The sequence below is a fragment of the Ctenopharyngodon idella genome, chromosome 2, assembly GCF_019924925.1.
Source record: "Ctenopharyngodon idella isolate HZGC_01 chromosome 2, HZGC01, whole genome shotgun sequence".
NCBI classification, from domain to species: Eukaryota; Metazoa; Chordata; class Actinopteri; order Cypriniformes; family Xenocyprididae; genus Ctenopharyngodon; species Ctenopharyngodon idella.
The window spans coordinates 25,502,911-25,523,698 of record NC_067221.1 but is presented as its reverse complement, the minus strand read 5'-3'; the positions used below and the strand labels follow the sequence as shown (position 1 = coordinate 25,523,698).

Genomic DNA, 20,788 nt, shown 5'->3' with positions numbered 1-20,788 from the left:
GAGTCCCACCCCGAGGGCGGGGCGGGTTTGACCAGAGCCAGTTTGGGGGTCCCAGAGCCCCGCCCAGGAGGGCGGGACTGACTTCCGCTAGGCAGGACCCCGCTCCTGTTTCTCCGCTTTCTCCACGCCAATCATTTACCCCACTCCCTGGTGGCGGGGAGGTCTGGGCCAGCCTGTTGGCATTGCGGGGACCCGGAGCATTTCGTGGACAGGTGCCCGGTGATGGAGGTCGGGACAATGGTCCGGGTCCCGGACGCCCCGCAGGCTGCCCCCGGTCAAGCTGGCTGGTATCAAATACCTGTGAGTATCAAGGGAGGTACCTATCAGGCCTTGATGGATTCAGGCTGTAACTCATGACTCGATTCTTTTGGCCGGGCATTCACGAGAATGTGCGCAGGTGGTACGCGTCTTGTCATGAATGTCAGTTGGTAAATCCACCGGCCACCCCAAAAGCGCCATTGCGCCCCCTCCCATTAATGCAGGTCCCCTTCGAGAGAATTGGTATGGACCTCATCGGGCCATTAGAGCGATCAGTCAGGGGACATCGCTTTGCATTAGTCATTGTGGATTATGCAACACAATATCCCGAAGCAGTGGCCCTCCGCAGCATTTCCGCGAAGAGTGTTGTGGACACACTGTTTAGTCTAATCTCCCGGGTGGGGATTCCAAAAGAAATCCTCACCGATCAAGGCACGGCGTTTATGTCACGTACTTTACGCGAACTTTACGAATTATTGGGCATTAAAATGGTCCGTACCAGCGTCTTTCACCCACAAACTGACGGGCTGGTCGAACGTTTTAATCGCACGCTTAAAACCATGATTCGTAAATTCGTGCAAGAAGATGCCAAAAATTGGGATAAATGGTTGGAACCCCTGTTGTTCGCTGTGCGAGAAGTCCCGCAAGCCTCCACGGGGTTTTCCCCCTTCAAGCTTCTCTACGGACGCCAGCCCCGCAGGGTACTGGATGTCCTAAGAGAAACTTGGGAGGACGGACCATCTCAGAGTAAAAACGAAATTCAGTATGTAATGGACTTGAGAGCAAAACTCCACACTTTGGGGCGGCTATCAACGGAGAATTTGTTACAAGCCCAGGACAGACAGAGCCGGCTGTACAACAGGGGAATTAACTTACGTAAATTTGCACCGGGAGAGAAAGTGCTTGTATTGCTTCCAACGTCAAGCTCTAAATTATTAGCAAAGTGGCAAGGACCATTTGAGGTCACACGGCAGATTGGAGATCTCAATTATGAGGTTATACGGTCTGATAGGAGAGGGGCACGTCAGATATATCACCTCAATCTCCTTAAAAAATGGAATGAGGCAGAGGCAGTGATGTTGGCGACGGTAATTGGTGGAGAGGATGATCTCGGGCCAGAGGCAAATACCAAACCACAATCTCTCGCACTGGCCCCAGGAGGAGATCATCTCTCGCCCTCCCAGCTCACTAACCTAACGAAATTACAAGCAGAGTTTGCGGACATGTTCTCACCCCTACCAGGCCGTACTAATTTGATTCAGCACCATATCGAGACAGAGCCGGGCATGGTAGTTCGCAGCCGGCCGTACTGCTTGCCTGAACATAAGAAAAAAGTGGTTCAGGCAGAATTATGTGGCGAGGGGGGCGTGGTTCAGTGGAGTCGGCAGCGGGAGAGAGAGTCAGGAGACGAACGGTGAGTGAGTGGGTTAAATGCAAATGACGAACACCTGTCTCTTGTTTCAGTAATTGGTGTGGAGAGAGTATATAACGGCAGGAGAAACAGGAGTGGGGGAGAGAGAAGGACTACTGACTGCTGCCCACGCTGGATGTATTGTGATTTTGTTGGAGAGAATTTATGATTTATTTGTGACCGTCTGCACACTTTTTCCTTTTTGTGAAATTATTGAATAAAAGCAGTCAGTAGTCAAGCCGACCCTGTCCTCTTCCTTCCTAAACATTGAACCTTGTTACAATAAGCCTTTATCTTTTTATAATCACTCACCGTTAAATAAATTCCAACCATTTCACAAGTTGTACTCTACTTTGGCTGAAAAGTGAACCTTTTCTTACTGATGATGAAACTTTGCAATGACTCTTTCTCTTGCACATCCTGAAACAAAACAAATGAAAACAAATAATGTGGACCATAAACATTCTAACTGCCCATATAATATTTTTTTTTATTAAATGTGACCCAGAAAAAAATAAAAGGAACATGAATGATAACACAGTAAATAGATAGTTGACATGCTGTTATGCAAAAAAGCAATAAGCCCTAAGAAGTCATGGTTTACAGTGAATTTAGAGCAGCTAAGGGGCGTTGTTAGCCACGACATGTAGTGCGTAAAACATTTGGAATTTGAAGATCAAGGTAAATTGTATTTAATTTTTCTTCCGGGAAACATGCAAGTATTTTCTGTTGCTTCCGAAGGGCAGTACTAAATGAAAAAAATATATATTCAAGCGAAATAAGAAAAATTTGGACCTCCTCATCCTGTTCAAAAGTTTTCACCCCCCGACTCTTAATGCATCGTGTTTCCTTCTGGAGCATCAGTGAATGTTTGAACCTTTTTTAATAGTTGTGTTTGAGTCCCTCAGTTGTCCTCCATGTGAAAAGATGGATCTCAAAATCATTCAGTCACTGTTGTAAAGGGTTCAAATATGCAAAAGATGGTTGAAAACTGAAGAATTTTTGGTACCTGGATATTTTTTTCTGAAGAACAGAGCTCAGTTTAACTGCTCAGAATAAACAAGGGACTCATGAACAACCATCACAAAACAAAAAAAAAAACAGTCGTAGATCATCCAGGTAATGACACACAGTATTAAGAATCAATGGTTCATAAACTTTTGAACTGGGTCGTTTTAATAAATTCAGCTATTTTTTTGTTTTATGGATTATATGTAAACATCTTTTATGTAAAATATCTTACTCAGGACAGTACTAAATAAAAAATAACATGCATTTTGTATGATCTCTCTTATTTTGTTAAAATTTTGCACATTTTCACAGATTCTGCAAGTGGTTCACATACTTTTTCTTGCCACTGTATTTGTTTAAATAAATTACAGGTCTATGCCCAGTAATTTACATTGGCTTCAAACAAGGTTCAGCCAATCACAATCAAGGACTGGGACTATCCCTTTTATAATACTTCATATACAGTTTGTATTGATATTTGTCAAACCAAAGGACTAATTAAGTTAAATGTAAAAAGCTGAACATAAAAATTGTTTATTTTAATATGCTTAATTAGGAAAACATACATTTACTAGACTGTATTTGTAATGTTTTGCATCTCAATAATGCTTATGTAGGCTACTTCGAATTCTGAATTTTACCTTTATCTCTTATACAGTTTATTTTATTTGTAAGATAATTGAATATATTCAGTTAAAATTATAAAGATTATAATGGAAATGTATTATACAAACACAATGTGTTAAAAATAAACCAAAAACATTTAGACGTTCCCATTCATTTTAACCAAAATCTTGATCAGCATACAGTGCTGTACACAAATACAGTACCTTTTATTACTCTACTTACCATATATAGCCATCGTTGCTGTCACGAACTTGGCCTCTGTGGCTCCCTCCGATTGCCACCAGAGGGCTCTCTCACCTGAGTACTAACCTGTCCTGGACTACATTTTCCATAACCCCGTACCTGGGCTGATTACCCACGCGCCTGATCCCAATTACCCGGACTATTTAAGCCGGCGCACACACTCATCCTGTGCGAAGTCTTGTTTTGCCCTGGCTAACATTACCGAACGTTTTTCCTTGTTTATTGTGATTCTGTGTATGACCTTGGACTGCCTTATACCTCCGTGTTTTGCCTGCTGCCTGCCTTGTGATTTATCTGACTGTTTCCTGGATTACTCTGCCTTGTCTGCCGCCTGCCCTGACCTTTTGCCTGTCCCTGTTTCTGATTACGTTTGGTCTTTGATATTGCTCTTGCTGGTATATGACCCCTGCCTGTATGACTACGATTGTTTAATAAAGCTGCACATGGATCCCACCGAGTCTACCGCCTCGTTACAGAAGACTTCGCCAAACCAAGATCCATTTTTCATCTGTCTACAGAGATATCAACCCAGGCCAGCGTGCTAGCCGTCCACCAACAACAACTCACCCGTCTCACCGCTGTTACCGAGGAGCTAGTAAAGACGCTACAGAGCATGCGACTCTCCAACGCTGACGTAAGTCTGCCATCAGGCACGCCACCCACGGACACCACAACCAACCCGCGTTTAGCCTTCCCAAAGAAATATGATGGTTCACCAGCTAGATGCAAGGGGTTTCTGTTACAATGCTCGCTGTTCATTTCTCAACAACCCGCTCTGTACACCAATGACGAGAGTCGCATCGCTTTTGTATGTTCCCTGACGGGTAAGGCGTTAGAGTGGGCTACAACAGTGTGGAATAACGGCCACCCTATTTCTGCAGCGCTTCCGTGAAATCTTCGAGCACGCCGAGGGCGGTAAGGAGGCTGGTGAATTACTGCTGGCGCTTCGCCAAGGCAAACAAACTGCAGCGGAGTATGCTCTCACGTTTCGCACATTAGCTGCACAAACCACCTGGGTGGACGACACGCTGAAATTACTGTTCTGCAAGGGCTTAAACACAGATCTTCGGTCAGAGTTGGCGTGCCGCGACGAGGAAAGGACCTTGAATGGATTTATCGACCTGGCTATTCGCATTGACAATTTAATTCAATCACGACGCCCTTCGCGTAACGCAGCGTCTCTCCCTGCCGTCACTCCATCAACGCCTGATTCTGAGCCCATGCAGGTCGGTTCTACTCACCTGTCTACGGAGGAAAGAGACAGACGTATGCAGCAACGCCTGTGTCTATATTGTGGTCAACCCGGCCATACCAGGGCATCGTGTCCCACTCGTCCCACCAGCCGAGGCGCCACTGCGGTGAGCTCACCCTCCACTTCACCTAATATTCCAGGCTTTTGATAAATGATAGCTTTGTTCATGCCCAAGCCATGATAGACTCAGGCGCGGCCGGTAACTTCATGGACTTAGATTTCTCAAAGACGCATAACATTGCTTTAATCCCCTGCAATTCCGTGTTGTCAGTGGCAGCACTAGACGGACGCCCCCTGGGGACTGGACAGGTTCACTACACCACTGGTTCACAGATTGGGGCACTGCACACAGAATCAATCTGCTTCTTCATAATCAAATCACCTCAGAATCCCGTCATCCTAGGGTTACCATGGTTACGCCAGCATAACCCGCAGATTTCATGGGCAGACAATCAAATCACTCACTGGTCAGACTACTGTCATCGAACCTGTCTCCAGCCTTCACAGCCCCAATACCCAACCGTTCCATCATCACCCACTAACCAACTACCAGCCGAATACCAAGATCTCGCTGAAGCTTTCAGTAAAACCAAAGCGGCCCAGCTACCACCACACCGTGCCAACGACTGTGCTATCGAACTGATCCCAGGTTCTACGCCTCCCAAGGGTCGCATCTTCCCACTCTCCCAGCCTGAGTCTGAAGCCATGAAGAACTACATCGAGGAGGAGTTGGCCAAGGGCTTCATACAACCATCTACGTCTCCTGCTTCGGCCGGGTTCTTCTTTGTAAAGAAGAAGGACGGGGGGTTAAGACCCTGTAACGACTACCGTGGACTCAATGACATCACGGTGAAATTCCGTTATCCCCTGCCATTGGTTCCTGCGGCCTTAGAACAGCTTCGCACTGCCCGCTATTTGTTAGACCTCCGGAGTGCTTATAATCTGATCCGTATCAGAGAGGGGGACGAATGGAAGACGGCCTTCTCCACTACCACAGGGCACTATGAATACCGTTGGGCACATGCCGTTCGGGCTGGTCAATAGTCCGTCCATCTTCCAGGCTTTCATCAACGACGTCTTCCGGGACATGCTTAACAAGTGGGTCATTGTTTATATTGACGATATTCTTATTTATTTAGATAATTACCCTGATCATGTCCATCATGTCCGCTCAGTCCTTCAGAGACTCATAGAGCATCAACTCTACGCCAAACTCGAGAAACTCAAGAGTTCCACCAGACCGCAACGTCCTTCCTGGGTTACGTCATCAGCGCAGAAGGGGTCGCGATGGATGACAGCAAGGTCCAGGCGGTGGTAAACTGGCCATTACCAACCACGATCAAGGAACTGCAACGCTTCTTGGGATTCGCCAACTTCTACAGACGATTCATCCGAAACTTCAGCATAATTGCTTCTCCGCTCACCTCCATGCTCAAGAGGGGAAATACCAAGCTGACCTGGTCAACCACTTCGACGGATGCCTTTCACAAGTTGAAGAGTTTGTTTATGTCAGCCCCTATCTTGCATCACCCAGACACCGAACGGGAATTCCTTGTTGACGTAGATGCCTCCAGCACGGGTATCGGGGCTATCCTCTCCCAACGTCAGGGCAATCCCTCAAAGCTGTTTCCCTGTGCATATTACTCCCGCAAACTCACGCCCACCGAACAGAACTACGACGTGGGAGATCGCGAGCTACTAGCCATGAAAGCCGCCTTGGAGCAATGGCGGCATTGGCTGGAGGGAAGCAAGCATCCATTCATTGTTCTAACTGATCATCATAACCTGTATATTTGTAATGATCGGCCCTATCGGTCGAGTTTACATGTATTAAAATGGGGTCAGATTAAACTGTGTGAGCTTTTGGAGTGTTTAAAAAGATGAGACAGACAACAGAAATGAATAAATAAGGTGTATTTACAATAATCACAAGGAACTTAAAACAACACAATAAAACTAGAATAACTTAGGCTGTTATAAAAGTGTGGAGTCCATTTGCACCAAACCCCAAAACAGTCCATAAGAATCCTAGCGTGATGTAAGTCCCAATGTGAAAGTGTCCACCGGTGTATATACAAAGTCCACAGAAGTGATAATCCAATGAAGAGTGATGTGATTTGCTGGAAAGGTAAGTTCATAAAATGTAACTCCACAGTCCTAGTATGTTTGTAATGAGAGAGAGATTGTTTGCCATGCTGCCTCCTTATGCTGGCTTACTTCCTGGTTCCTGTCATGTGATCAGTCACATGACAGGCAGACCCATACACATTTAAAGACATACACACATTAAAATAAGTAAGAGGAATAAAATGGCTAAGACAACATGTAACCCAAATAAAACTCAAATATACATAAAACCATCATGTTATATATATTGAGCAGATAAAACACGTGTCTTATGTGACAGTGTCACATATTTACGCTCTGCCAAACGTCTAAACCACCGCCAAGCCAGATGGGCTCTGTTCTTCACATGGTTCCAATTCACTGTTACCTACAGACCCGGTTCCAAGAACACCAAGGCCGATGCGCTCTCACGCCAATATGACTCCACTCTTATTCCGCCATCCAACGAACCCATTCTACCTCCCACCATCATTCTCGCACCAGTACAATGGGACATCATGACAGAAATCACGGATGCCCACCAAGCTGAACCACCTCCTCCTAACTGCCCAACAGCACACACTTATGTACCCTCATCCCTCCGCAAGAGGGTCATCCAATGGATACACACGTCACTCAGCTCCGGTCACCCAGGTATAGCAGCCACCACTCAACTAGTCAGTAACCGTTTCTGGCGGCCTTCGTTACAGTCTGACATCATCACATTCGTCCGAAACTGTGCCATCTGCCAAACTACCAAGTCATCACACCAACTACCCGCTGGTCTACTACAACCATTGCCCATTCCACAATACCCCTGGTCGCATATAGCCATAGACTTTGTCACCGATCTTCCCAGCTCCCAGGGCCAGACCACCATACTCACAGTGGTTGATCGCTTCTCCAAGGCCTGTCGCTTCATTCCCCTGCCAAAGCTGCCTACCGCCCTTGAAACTGCTGAACACCTTTGTAACTTTGTGTTTCGCTTCTATGGTCTTCCCGAGGACATTGTCTCCGATAGGGGTCCCCAGTTCACTTCACGACTCTGGTCATCCTTCTTCCAGAAACTCAACGTCAATATCAGTCTGATGTCTGGCTATCACCCCCAGGCCAATGGTCAAGTTGAACGGCTTAATCAGGAACTTACTCGTTACATACGCTCCTATTGCCACCAGAACCAGACCGACTGGAGTCGGTACCTATTCTGGGCCGAATAATCACAGAACTCACTCCAAAAGCCTTCCACAGGACTCACTCCCTTTAAATGCATACTGGGATATCCACCTCCACTGTTCCCCTGGTCAGGAGAGCCATCGGATCTCCCAGCTGTCGATCATTAGCTTCAGCGGAGTGAGGAGGTCTGGAACGAGGCTCACATTCATCTGCAAAGGGCAGTCCAACGACAGAAGGAACAAGCCGACCGTACCTGCCGGCCACATCCAGATTACCACCCTGGTCAATGGGTCTGGTTGTCCACCAGGAATCTTTGTCTCAGACTACCCTGTAAAAAGCTCAGTCCCAGGTACATGGGTCCATTCAAAATCATCAGACAAATAACTCCCATTTCCTACCGTTTAGCATTGCCCCCAGAGTACCGTATCTCACCCACTTTCCATGTCTCTTTGCTTAAGCCCACAGGTAGTCTGAGAGGAGAGGAGAACCTAGAGGAGGCCAGTGACCAGAGACCTCCTCCCCTCATCGTGGAAGGCGAGGAGGCATATCAAGTGCACGAACTCGTGGATTCCAGACGCCGGGGAAGACTACTACAATACCTTGTCGATTGGGAGGGGTATGGCCCGGAGGAATGGTCCTGGGTCAATGCTGACGACATCCTGGAGCCATCTCTCACTACTGAGTTCCATAGGACCCATCCGGAGTGACCTGCCCCTAGCCCCTGGGCTGACTACCCATGCACCTGATCCCAATAACCTGGACTATTTAAGCCGGCGCACACACTCATCCTGTGCGAAGTCTTGTTTTGCCCTGGCTAACATTACCGAGCGTTTTTCCCTGTTTATTGTGATTCTGTGTATGACCTTGGACTGCCTTATACCTCCGTGTTTTGCCTGCTGCCTGCCTTGTGATTTATCTGATTATCTGTTTCCTGGATTACTCTGCCTTGTCTGCCGCCTGCCCTGACCTTTTGCCTGTCCCTGTTTCTGATTACGTTTGGTCTTTGATATTGCTCTTGCTGGTATATGACCCCTGCCTGTACGACTACGATTGTTTAATAAAGCTGCACATGGATCCCACCGAGTCTGCCGCCTCGTTACAGTTGCACTTGTAATTGGTAAGTTTGAGTTTCTTTCTGCAAACGCCGCAGACTGGTGCACTGTGAAGCAGTCTCTTCTTGATTAACCATTTTATTAAACTTTTCCGATGAGATCCTCTTCTACATCGATGTAGAATATGATGTATTTGCTCGGATAAATTCATTTTAAATGCATCATTAAATTACCCTCCGTGACCTGCTACCATAAGTGTTTTGTTTTCTGTATTTATTTGTTTTAATAAAGTTAAAATATGGGAGTGAAACACCCAATCAGAGATCTGCATTTGCCCCGCCGAGACGTGTCACACGCATGTGCAGTCAGAGAAGTAGCTGGAGCTGGCGGTCTTTTTTTTCCCTCTTCTTTTTAAATTTCAACAGCTGACGTCAGATTGAAGGTATGGAGATTAGAGTTTTAAAATACTCATTTATTATTGACTGTAATATAAAAAGTCAATTAATTGAGTCTGCTCCTAAAGCATTTTGTGTTGAATCAATTGTACCATGACAGACACAAGCAAGAAAATTAAGAAACCGTATTATTAACCTCTACGTTGATTGATTCCAGAGACGGGTTTTTGATTCTCCACATTACAATGTTGCGGAGGAGAAAGGCAAAAAGACCCCGTGCTCTACCTGTTTTAGGTAAAAAAGAAAGATGTGCATCGACCTGTGGTTAGTATTGACTTGATAATAGCTCGTTAATCATTTCACATTTAGCTACATGACTATTATTTTCACAGATGAGGAGAATGAGGTCGCCGAGCAGTCTGTGGATCATCAAAGTAACCCAGTTTGGTAATTTATAAATTAATCCTCTGAAATATATTCTGTACACGCAGGGCCAGCCCAAGCCTTTATAGGGCCCTAAGCAGAATTTTATTTAGGGGGCCCCTCGGTTGTCACTTTGCTGTCACTTTAAGACCTGCACGCATCTAACAAAAAAACACGCATTTGATTTTCTCTCAAATGATTACTTTTAATTTAGACATAACCAACTGTGTTTATGTAAACCTAGTAAATTTTGGGGAGTAAATCAATGTAGACTCCTCTGGTCGTCATACATTTAAATATGATTCCCCACCGTTTTTCATTGCAGCGGCCTACTTTGATTGTGAAAGGCCCAAAACAATCAACACCAGTCGAATAAAAAGCTGGGCAGTAGAGACAAAGTTGGGCTGGTGATAAATCAGCCATTTTTGGCACTTCTGGCTTTCCGCGCCATTTTTTGCACTCATGACACTGATGTTGGTGCCACCGTATTGCTTCTCGGCCTCTAATGATCCAGTATTTTTGGCGTAACTCAGCAAATACTCTTTCTGCACCAGGAAGATGAAGTTTCTCATCATAATGTTGGATCAGGAGTTGACTGAGTGGGTGTTTGGGATCAAGGACAATTGGATGGGCAGTATCTGGCCCAAGCAGCTCACTACGTCGCAGACGGCCACCAACTCTTATGAGCCCAGTAGACTGGTAAATTTCTGGGGCAAGTGATATTAATCTACTCTTGGAAGGCAAGGATTTACCACATGTTAATGAGTCAAGTTCAACTGGGAAACACATAGCTTGGGCTTGCTTTAAGATTGAGATCTCAGTAGCTGCATAGTCTTGGCCAGATAAATCTCTCACCTGATTGGCTTGTTTTAACTGTTCTTGTGCTTCATGTTCCACCAGTTGGTTAAAACTGCGGTATGGTGAGAATTCTTGCATTACGTCCGAGAAGTCTACTGTGGTGAGGCTGCAGAAGGTTACCTTCTTCTCTTCATCTGTGCTGTCTGGGATTGATTCCTCTAGGTCATTAGACCAGCGACTTGGGTCTTGCCACAAAAAGTGTGGTCCTTGTTTCCACTGACTTGGCACTGATAGCTGCTGAAGTGTTTTACCATGGGTAATGTCATCTGCAGGATTGTTTTCAGACTTCACATAACGCCATGCTTGAGAAGTGGTCAGCTCCTGAATTTCTGCAATTCTTGTGCCCACAAACACTTTATATCTGCATTAATCTGATTGGATCCAAGCCAAGACTGTCTTTGAGTCACTCCACAGTGTCACCTGTTGAATGTTCAAGGTGAGTTCCTTTTCCAAAACTCTTGCCAGCTGAGCTCCACTAAGTGCCGCACACAGTTCTAGCCTGGGAACAGATAACTGTCGTTTTGGTGCCACCCTTGATCTTGCTGTGACAGATGCAACCTCAACTTGGCCCTGAGGACTCTCTGTTCTCAGGTATGCCACTGACCCATAAGCATGATTTGAAGCATCACAGAATATGTGGATGTCTCTTCTGCACACTTCAGAATCCAGTTCTGTGCTAGTGTAGCATTGTGGTATGGCAATCTTGTTCAGGTACTGCAATTCTTCTTCCCATTCATGCCAGGCTTGCAAGAGGTCCCTTGGTTTCAATGGGTCATCCCATTCTTGTTTTTTATCCCACAGTCTTTGTATCAGTACTTTGGCTCTTGTTGTAAAGGGGATAATGTAGCCTAGTGGGTCGTACTGACTAGCTAAGACCTGATAGACATACCGCATCGTGGGCACTTGTGGTTCCCTCAGGCGAGCTTTGTAACCAAGTGTGTCTGCTTGGCAAATCCAATGTAAACCCAATGTGGATTCAGAGACATCCCATTGCTTTCCCGAAAGCCAAAGCTCATTTTTCTCAGATCTGGCTTCTACAGGGAGGTGAGCAACGACTGAAGGAATGTTTCTAGCCCATTGTCTTAATTCGAACCGACCAAAAAGTAGAAGAGCTTGCAGCTTGTTCACCATTTCAGTCGCTTTGTCAGTAGAAGTTACACTCTGCAGGTAATTGTCCACATAGAAATGTTTCTCTACAGCTACACGTGTGTCTTCTAGTGGATCGGTGTTCTCTTGAACATGTTTTACGACAGCAGATGTTGCGCAGCATGGGCTGCATGTTGTCCCGAATGGCAAAACTTGCCACTCATAGACACTGACTGGTGTATCACGCTGCATGTTGCGCCACAGAAACCTGAGAATTGGTTTATCTTCTGGGAGCAGACGAATCTGGTGAAACATGCCTTTGATATCGCTCGTGATTGCAATAGCATGCTCTCTGAAACGAAGTAACACTCCTAGTAAAGTGGAAGTGAGGGTAGGCCCAGGTGAAAGGTACTGATTGAGGTTATGGCCTTGGTACTGAAAGGAACAATTGTACACCACTCTGTGCTTTCCATTATGGTGTACCATGTGGTGCGGTATGTACCACGATTCAGAGGTTTGATCAACTGCTTCAGTAGCCAGCTTGACAACATAACCAGATTGCTCCAGTCTTTCGATTTCTTGGTTATACGTCTTTGTGAGTTCTACACTTTTGCTGAGACGCCTTTCCATTGCTCTGAGTTGAGGAAGAACGGCCTCTTTTGGTGCTTGCAATTGGGGCATGTTCTTTTTTCGCAGAAGCGGTGAGGCATAGCGGAACACTCCATTTACATTTACCCTTACTGTCTTGGTCTCAAGCAGAATGATGGCCTCCTGATCACAACATGAGCGTGTCACCATCTTCTCATTGCGGTATGATAATATGTCAAGCTGCCAGAGTCTTTCTACATGTTTCAACAGCTCTGGTGAGGTGGAGGTCACAGATGTGAAAAGGCATTGTTGCTCTGGTATTTGGTGCTGGACTACATTAGCTGGCCCTTGCAGTGTCCCTCCTAATCTGGTCCTTATAGCAGCTGGCCCGCCTGGTGGTCCAAAGCGCACTGGCTCCATGGGGGTAATTAAGTGGTGATGATCAGAGCCTATAAGCAACAATAGCTGAACTTGCGAAAAGGCATGAAGAGGCAGTCCCTTGAGATGCTGGTATCTCCTTTGCAGAAGGGTAACTGGATGTGAATGCTTAGCCAAGCCCAAATTCTCAGCAGCAAAGGCACCCCTTATTTTGAACCTTTTGCTTGACTGAAATGCTGGGGACAGAGTGAAAGATACTCTTGTACCTTGTATGACTTGGGTGTCATATTGCACTGTTCTCAAAGAGAGGGTTTCAGTCTGTCCATTAAGCTTAAGCTGCTGTGCTGCACCATGAAGCAGGATTGTACGTTCAGAACCATCGTCCAGAATTGCATAAGCCATCATTGAATGTTTGCCATTATGCAAGAGCACTTTACAAATTTTCAGAAGGACTTGGCTGCCACCTGCTGGATGATCTAGGTATAGCATTTGACTTTCTTGGGGTCTCTCATGAGAGTCCTTCATCTCTGTTGACTTGATGTTGATGTCATGCAAGACAGTTAGATGCTTGCCCTTGCAAGTTTTGCATGTGGCTTTGAGTCTGCACTGGGCTGCCTGATGTTTCCTTCTGCACCTCCAACATCTCTTATTTGACTTAATCCAGTTAGTTTTGAGCTCACTGGTTAGCTGTGTAAAGTTAGTGCACTGGTTAAGAAAATGGTCTCAATTTCACAGCAGTCACTGGTATTATGAAGAACACCAAAACAGGTGTTGGTGTAATAAATATTTACAACCCTTTTGTTCTGTTCTGTATATAAGGTAAAGTGCAAAGCAGTCATGCGGGATCATCTGTAGCCAGAAGCCTCCGTGCAGAGATGGCTGAATGTCTGAAGACATTCACACATCACTGTGTGTATATGCATTTCTAATTAGTGAGTAATTGATGTTATGCATTCATTATTTCTGAATTGGCTTCTAATTGTCTAACTGTAATGTAATTGGCATGATACATTTTTACTTGACAAATAAAATGTTATATTTGGTTTATTCTGTATTATTTTTGATTCATTACTTCTAGTAGATTAAAGCGAAGGTATTACCGCAAATCTGTGTTCAGGATTGATCATACGGAAGGTTTAATAGATGGAGCATAGGGCACATCAATTAAGTCCATTTCGATTTCTGACTATTGCTGCCTTAAATAAGTTGCAGTTTTCGTAAATATATAAAAACTATGCTTTTTGTTACGAGTAAGCAGAGCGCGACCGACTTAAAGGTAGATATTTACCCTGCATCCAATGTTTAAGGTCAGAACTGACGAGTTTGTGCCCGAGAAGAGCACTCAGTCGGCCGAAGTGACTTTTCTAAAGCGATACAGGGACCGCAGTGAACAAATAATTGAAGATATAAGGTAATCAGAATAATCAAAAATCTAAATTAATGCATAACCAATGATTAATTTCTAACTGGAAACATAACCTAAGAGTAAATCATTTGAAACTGTAGTCGGATTAAACGAGTGAAAATTAAGTGAACTTCACAGAGGCGCTGAAAAGACATACACACGTTAACCTTCGCCCAGGCCGTTGGATTCCGTTTTTGGGCCGATGCGGGGTTCCTTACAGTTTTGAAATTCTGAGGTTTTAGCAGCTGGAGTGTTTGTAGACTGATCTACACCATGCAAAATGGCTGCTGTCTGAAAAGTGGGCTTACGCTGTCACTGAGCCTCTTTCTGTTGACCAACACGTCCCCTTGTTTCACTTGTACTGAGTTTACAGTCATTGGGTTGCACCTGCAGCTCGAACTCCAGCCAATGTGAAAAGTCGAGTAGGTTTGGAATGGGATTTCTGAGGGGGTGAACATACCTCTTAAAGATCATGAGGGAGTTTGGACATGAGTCTTGCCACATGTGAGCCACACTGCAATTCAATATCTCCCTTCTCATCCAGCTGGTCAAGCATACCCACCAATACCCGGACTCTGAGGGCAAACCTCCGAAAGGCCTGCGTGTCCCCACTGCGAATATTTGGCCCATCCATTAAGTCAGCAATTTTCTGTAATGCCAACTGATGAGGCTGTCCGTAATGTTCAGTAAGATGCATTGTTTGAGTATATGGATAGCGGGAGTTGCTGTAAGAGTCCGCAATTAGAAGGGCCTCTTCGAATTTCAGATGCTCAAGCAGAATTTGACATTTAAACTGTTCAGTTGCATCGTATGGCAGCAAATTCTTGAGTCTTGAGTATTGCAAACTGCCGTGGGTCCTCTACTGTGACATCTGGTATGGAAGGGGTAGGACCTCGATAAATGCTCTCTCTGGTGGGAGGAGAATGAGAGCAGTGAACAAAGTCTCTTGGCTGATAATGAGGCCTTGGGTGGTAATCAGTTTGTTCTCTGAATCTGAAGTCAGATAAAGGGGAAGGGTGGCGTATATGTGGCTGTGGTGGGATGTGTCTCTGGTCGTGCGAACAGCTTGGGCCACTGGCAGTGTGTACACTTATCTTGTGCTGGGGTTGTGATGTATATGGCGATCTCGGTTGATATTGCACATGTCTGTTCTTTGGTGTGGACTGCAGTCTCATTTCCGAAAGTTCACTTGACAACTCAGTTTCATTGTCTAGCTCCTCATCTGCTGACTCTGCTCTTTCATCATCCGTAACTGGTTTTCCAGTCTCTTTCGAGGTCTGATTACTCACTTGAGCTACTGGTGACTTGTTTAGATGTGGAGCTGGGACAGGAGAGATTCTTTGTCTGTTTCTTAGCTGCTTTTCTTAATGAGTGAGTGCGAGGCAAGGGCACAGGACACTGATGAGTCTGTTTCATCCCTTTCAGAGCTGTGTTTCATGTCCTCTATGGTTTTATGCAGTCGTCTGTTCTCTTCTCGTAGCTGCCAAATCAATCTTTGAGCCTCTTTGTCTCCATACTGTTCTCCAGTATCCTCTGTAACATCATCTCAATTAGCAACATTCCACCTAGTGAGGGGTGTCATCCCGGCAGCACCCTCCATTTCTGACTCATTGTGGTAAGGCTCTGGTTGCACCCTGGAAGTAGGTGGATATGTATGCTGGAAGCCTCTGAATTCCACCTCATAATCCTCCAAGTGACGTGGGGGGCGTGGCTGCTGTTTACTGCGGACATCAGGCTCATGCTGTGACTCTAAATGGGCTCTGGACATCTTCTTCCGTGACAATCACTGTGATCCGGCTCGAAGGACTAATGTTAAGTAGGTTTCTGGACTGCATTTTCTGATTCTAACTTAATTGGGATCATCACGGGGCATCGGTAAGAATGCACAAAAGTCCAAAGTCCAATCACTGTTGTTTAATGGAAGTTTCAGGCCATCTGACATACTCAATGCAGAGCATTAACAGGTGTATGTGATATTAGGTGTGTGTGGTTTCTATAATAAAAACAGAAATATAAATAATCAATTTACAATAATAATGATAAACATTTAAATCAACTGAATAAACATATGATAACACGTGACTATATAAATGTAAACACATAATCAACTATTAATATGCATGTGACCATCGTCTTATAACTATTTCTCAATCCAGCATAATCTTCACAATCCACATAAATATGGCTTAAATGGCATTTGTACAGTGTAAACAATAAAGTACAAATATAGAAAATGTGATCTGTTTTCATTATTTCACTTATGCGGTGCGCATCGGAACACACGTGCAAAGATAGTAATACTGTTATAGCGCTAGCCTTAGCTTCAACAGAAATACAGACACATTCAATATCAAAACGTTTAAACACAGAATACAACAATATCAATCTAAACAAGGTTTAGGACCTTATATATGCAAATGAAACTTACTTTCAAAGTTACACACACTCATCTATGGCTTGAATACACACGAGCCCTCCACAGCGATAATAGCGGAACATAACAAGTTGCGTCAAACTCTGAGGGCGGGACTAAGTTATGGCTGTCAATAATTCCCAACCCACCAATAAAAATCAACTTACTAAGCCTTTTCAACAACTGCAGTATATTGAAGTATAACTGCAATAAAACTGCAGTACAAAGTAGTATAACTGCAGTATAATTAAGCACAACCATAGATTTGCAGTATAATGAAGTATAATCACAGTACAACTGCTGTACATTGAAGTTCAACAGCAGTAAAACGTCTCAGGTTACGTATGTAACCATGGTTCCCTGAGAATAGGGAACGAGACTCTGCATTTGAAACGCTATGGGCAACGTCACACATGAACCGATGTCTGAAAGCCAAGTATCAAATCTCTCCAATTCTATTGGCCAGCGACAGCCTATGACGTTATCATAGCGTGACCCGGAAGTATATAAGGAGCGCCTAGAGAATCGGTCAGTATCTTATCGTCTGAGGGACTGTTCAGCAGGCAGCCCCGGAGCATGGCAAGGAAACGCAGAGTCTCGTTCCCTGTTCTCAGGGAACCATGGTTACATACGTAACCTGAGATGTTCCCTTTCGAAAGGGAACTCTACTCTGCGTTTGAAACGCTATGGGGAACGATATACCCACGCCGCCATTCTTGAGGGGAGTGCATGCCACAATGGCTAGGCAAACGGGTAACACTTTATTTTGATAGTCCATCTGTTGACACTCTACTAGTTATCAGTACTCATATAGTAGCATGTCAACAGTGCATCAGTTGACATTCAACAACATTGTTTCAACAGACAAGTAACATACATTCAACTAACTGCCTGTAGATTATAAGGCGCATTTTAATTTCTAATCTATAGATTTTACAAAAAGTGCATGCTGACTGTCAGTATTTATTTCGCAACAGGTTGTTAACTAGTAGTCAGCTGACTTTCTGTAGATTGTGTTACCATCCTCTAAGTTGTCTACCAACTACTCAAAATCAATCTGTCAGTTGAAAGTCTACAGTCATGTCAACGTATGATCAAGAGCATATTATATCATCCTTACTTAAGGGTCTCAAATGCATCAAATTAATAATTATTTAACCATTTCATTTTTATCAAGATCACTAGTTTATTATCTGTTGATAGTCAACTAAACATTGGTTGTGCATCTGTTGCTTGTCAACTAGTCTAAAGTTTACGTTCAGAAGATCATTAGTAGACATTCTTAACTAAGCATTTGTAGATATATTTTAGGACTATCCAATTAAAGTGAAAAACAGTTGATAACAGTTGAAAGTCTATAAGCTATCAACAGAAAACATACAGCCATCTATTAATTATATGCAAGATATTTACCGTTTAAAATGAGAAGTTAATACCAGACTATGAACTACAATAGAACCAACACTACAGACAGGATATTAGAGAAAGTTGTTTTATTAACAATATATTTATACAAATCCAATGTTCACTAGGGCATCAGATCTGAACAGTCTAATTATGTTGTATCAAACTTTACTTGAATTAACATTACATAAAACAAAAACAAAACAACAAAATAAAATAAACATGCTGCACTGGCAGCACTACAAATAATCAAACAAGTCTCTACCATGTCATCGTGGGGGCAAAGCAACTTGAACTTTAAATAATGAAAAACAAAACGTATCTACTTACAATCTACTCAAACTTAGCTAACATCCTGTTTCCTACATTCAGTCTTTCTTTGCAGAAAAGGGGATGAGCTGTTTGTTATTTTTCAATATTTTTCAGTTATCAGTGCTAGTATCAGTGCTGGAGTCCAGCATCATGGCCTGTGGCTCCTCATCTCCATTGTCCATTATCTCCATGTTCCCATCTGTCAAATGATAAAACAAACACAAATAATGTTTAGAGCATAACTTCACCCTCAGCTCTGCACTTTTATCCACTGCGTAACTTTATAGAATGTTTATTTTTGTTAATTATTAATTATTAATGTGGTGAAGATTACATTGTGTCTAAAGAGACATTGCAGAACTACAAATAATGTGTACAAAATCTCATAGGTTTGATTTCACATACAAAAAGGAGAGGCTTATCATAAGGCTATCAGATCTGAACTGTGATTATGTGTGGCAAAAATGAAATGAAAAAAACAAACAAACAAACTAACATGCTGCACTGCACTGCCACCACTACAATTAATAAAAGTCTTTACTATGCAGTGTTATTGGATAAACTGTAGGAAAAAAAGAAAAAAAACCAAACTTCAATTCAAATTTATTGTCCCTAGGCCAACAACACCAAAGCAAAATAAAATAAATAATAAAAATAATAATGATAAAATAAAATAACAAAAAATATGAAAATAAAAATTAATTAATTAATTCTGCCTTTCATGATAGTAAGGGGGTCTTAAACTGATCTGTGGTTACTTACATTTCTTATGTCCTTGAGAAGTCTTCCAAGTACACCATAATTATGTCTTCTGGCTAACCAGTAAGTCCACTCAATGAAGCAGAGCTGTTTTTTAAGGCCTTCTCAGACCGATTCCCCCGCATACGCCAAAATTCCTCTTATATGTCTGCCACGCTCTCTCAATGTTTTGAGTGTGTAGTCCTGTTTGAGGATCTACATAATTCTGGCTGTGGTTGACTCTCACATGCTTGTAGCCCTCCTGAGAAAGGCTGGTGTATGCTCTCCACTCATCACTCACTACAAGACTTTCTCTTTTTACGTGTTTTTTGATGATTGGAACAAGGGTTTCCTTGTTTCTTTTTTTCACAAGGCGAAGAATTGGACATCTGCTTGCAGCTTTGATTTCAAGTATACCAAAAACCCATGTTCGCTTTCTCTTCCAGGTGTTACCAAAGCGTCCTCTTGCATACTACAATTTTTTTTTTTAACAGTGTTAGAAAATAATCAAAATAATCTCTTGACCATGTAAAAGTATATTACTAGTTAGGAGTAATTACATGATAATACTTTTTCCATCCAAAACTGTTTAAAATTCCATATAATACAATAAATATGCTTACAATATAAGAAAATAAGAAAAAGTAAACCAAATTTGTATTAACTGATTGACAGCTTTGGGGAAAGTGATGTCCACCCTCACTACTTATATCAATCCTAAACTAAGATGCACATATTGATGTCAGCTCTTTCTGGTTCTACAATATGTAACACATTTCATCAAGTGCATTGCATTTAGATTACATTACCTTGCGTTTATTGCAGAACTTGCTCTCATCAATGTGAACTATGACATTAACTCCACCAACTTTTTGCCTCTTTTTCTTTCTGTGCTTTTCCAGGCTTTTTACACAAATTCTTCTGAGTTTCTTTGACATCATAGAAAGTGTTGCTGTGCTCTTCTACAAAGGATCAACATTAACAAAAATGATGACCATTAAATAAGAACAGTATATTTTCACATAAAGAAATCATAATAGCAAAGCATATTAATAATAAACAAAGCATAATTTGTATATTTTATTTTGGATACTAGTTTTTTGACTCTTGACATTACTGCTGAAATTCAACCATAGCTAACTAAAAAGTACAGTATAGTACAGTAAGTCAAGTCAAGTCACCTTTATTTATATATAGCGCTTTTTACAATGTAGATTGTGTCAAAGCAGCTTTACATTGATAACTGGTACATTATTTGGCTGCACAGCAGCTCTTAAAAGAATAGTGTCAATGCAGGCAGATCAAAGCACTGTTGAATATCAAATGTCAAGTCAAATGTCAAGTGTCCCCAACTAAGCAAGCCAAAGGCGACAGCGGCAAGGAACCCAAACTCCATCAGGTGACATCAGGTGGCAGACAAGTGGCAAATAGGTGTTTAAATGGAGAAAAAAACCTTGGGAGAAACCAGGCTTTGTCGGGGGGACAGTTCTCCTCTGGCCAACAGTACACCTTATATGTAATATTGCCTACCACACTAATCTGACGTCGCTAGCTTGTAATCTTTGAATCTAAATCGCTGTTACAACGCATTTGCATTTGCAGCGCTAGCTTGTTAACTTGTTAACAGTCTCTCGCGCGCTCCTTTTTCAACGCGT

The 20,788-nt window shown here is 43.2% G+C and overlaps 2 protein-coding genes across 5 annotated transcripts in view; one reads left to right on the top strand and one right to left on the bottom strand.

Moving 5' to 3' along the window:
• The window catches only part of med1 (mediator complex subunit 1), a 633,161-nt gene that overhangs the window by 433,146 nt on the left and 179,227 nt on the right, over window positions 1-20,788 (bottom strand). Inside the window, exons 16-17 of one of the 3 annotated variants that reach the window (XR_007927079.1) lie at window positions 19,943-20,095; window positions 1,982-19,605 (exon numbers count right to left, since the gene is read on the bottom strand). The exons of 1 other annotated variant lie outside the window; for it this stretch is intronic. The gene's annotated coding sequence lies outside the window, so the exon portion shown is untranslated. Of the gene's footprint in view, window positions 1-1,981; window positions 20,096-20,788 lie in introns of all 3 variants that reach the window. One more of the 3 variants, XR_007927078.1, reaches the window with a different exon arrangement.
• The window catches only part of si:ch211-196c10.15 (uncharacterized), a 370,952-nt gene that overhangs the window by 281,128 nt on the left and 69,036 nt on the right, over window positions 1-20,788 (top strand). The gene's annotated exons all lie outside the window — the stretch shown is intronic.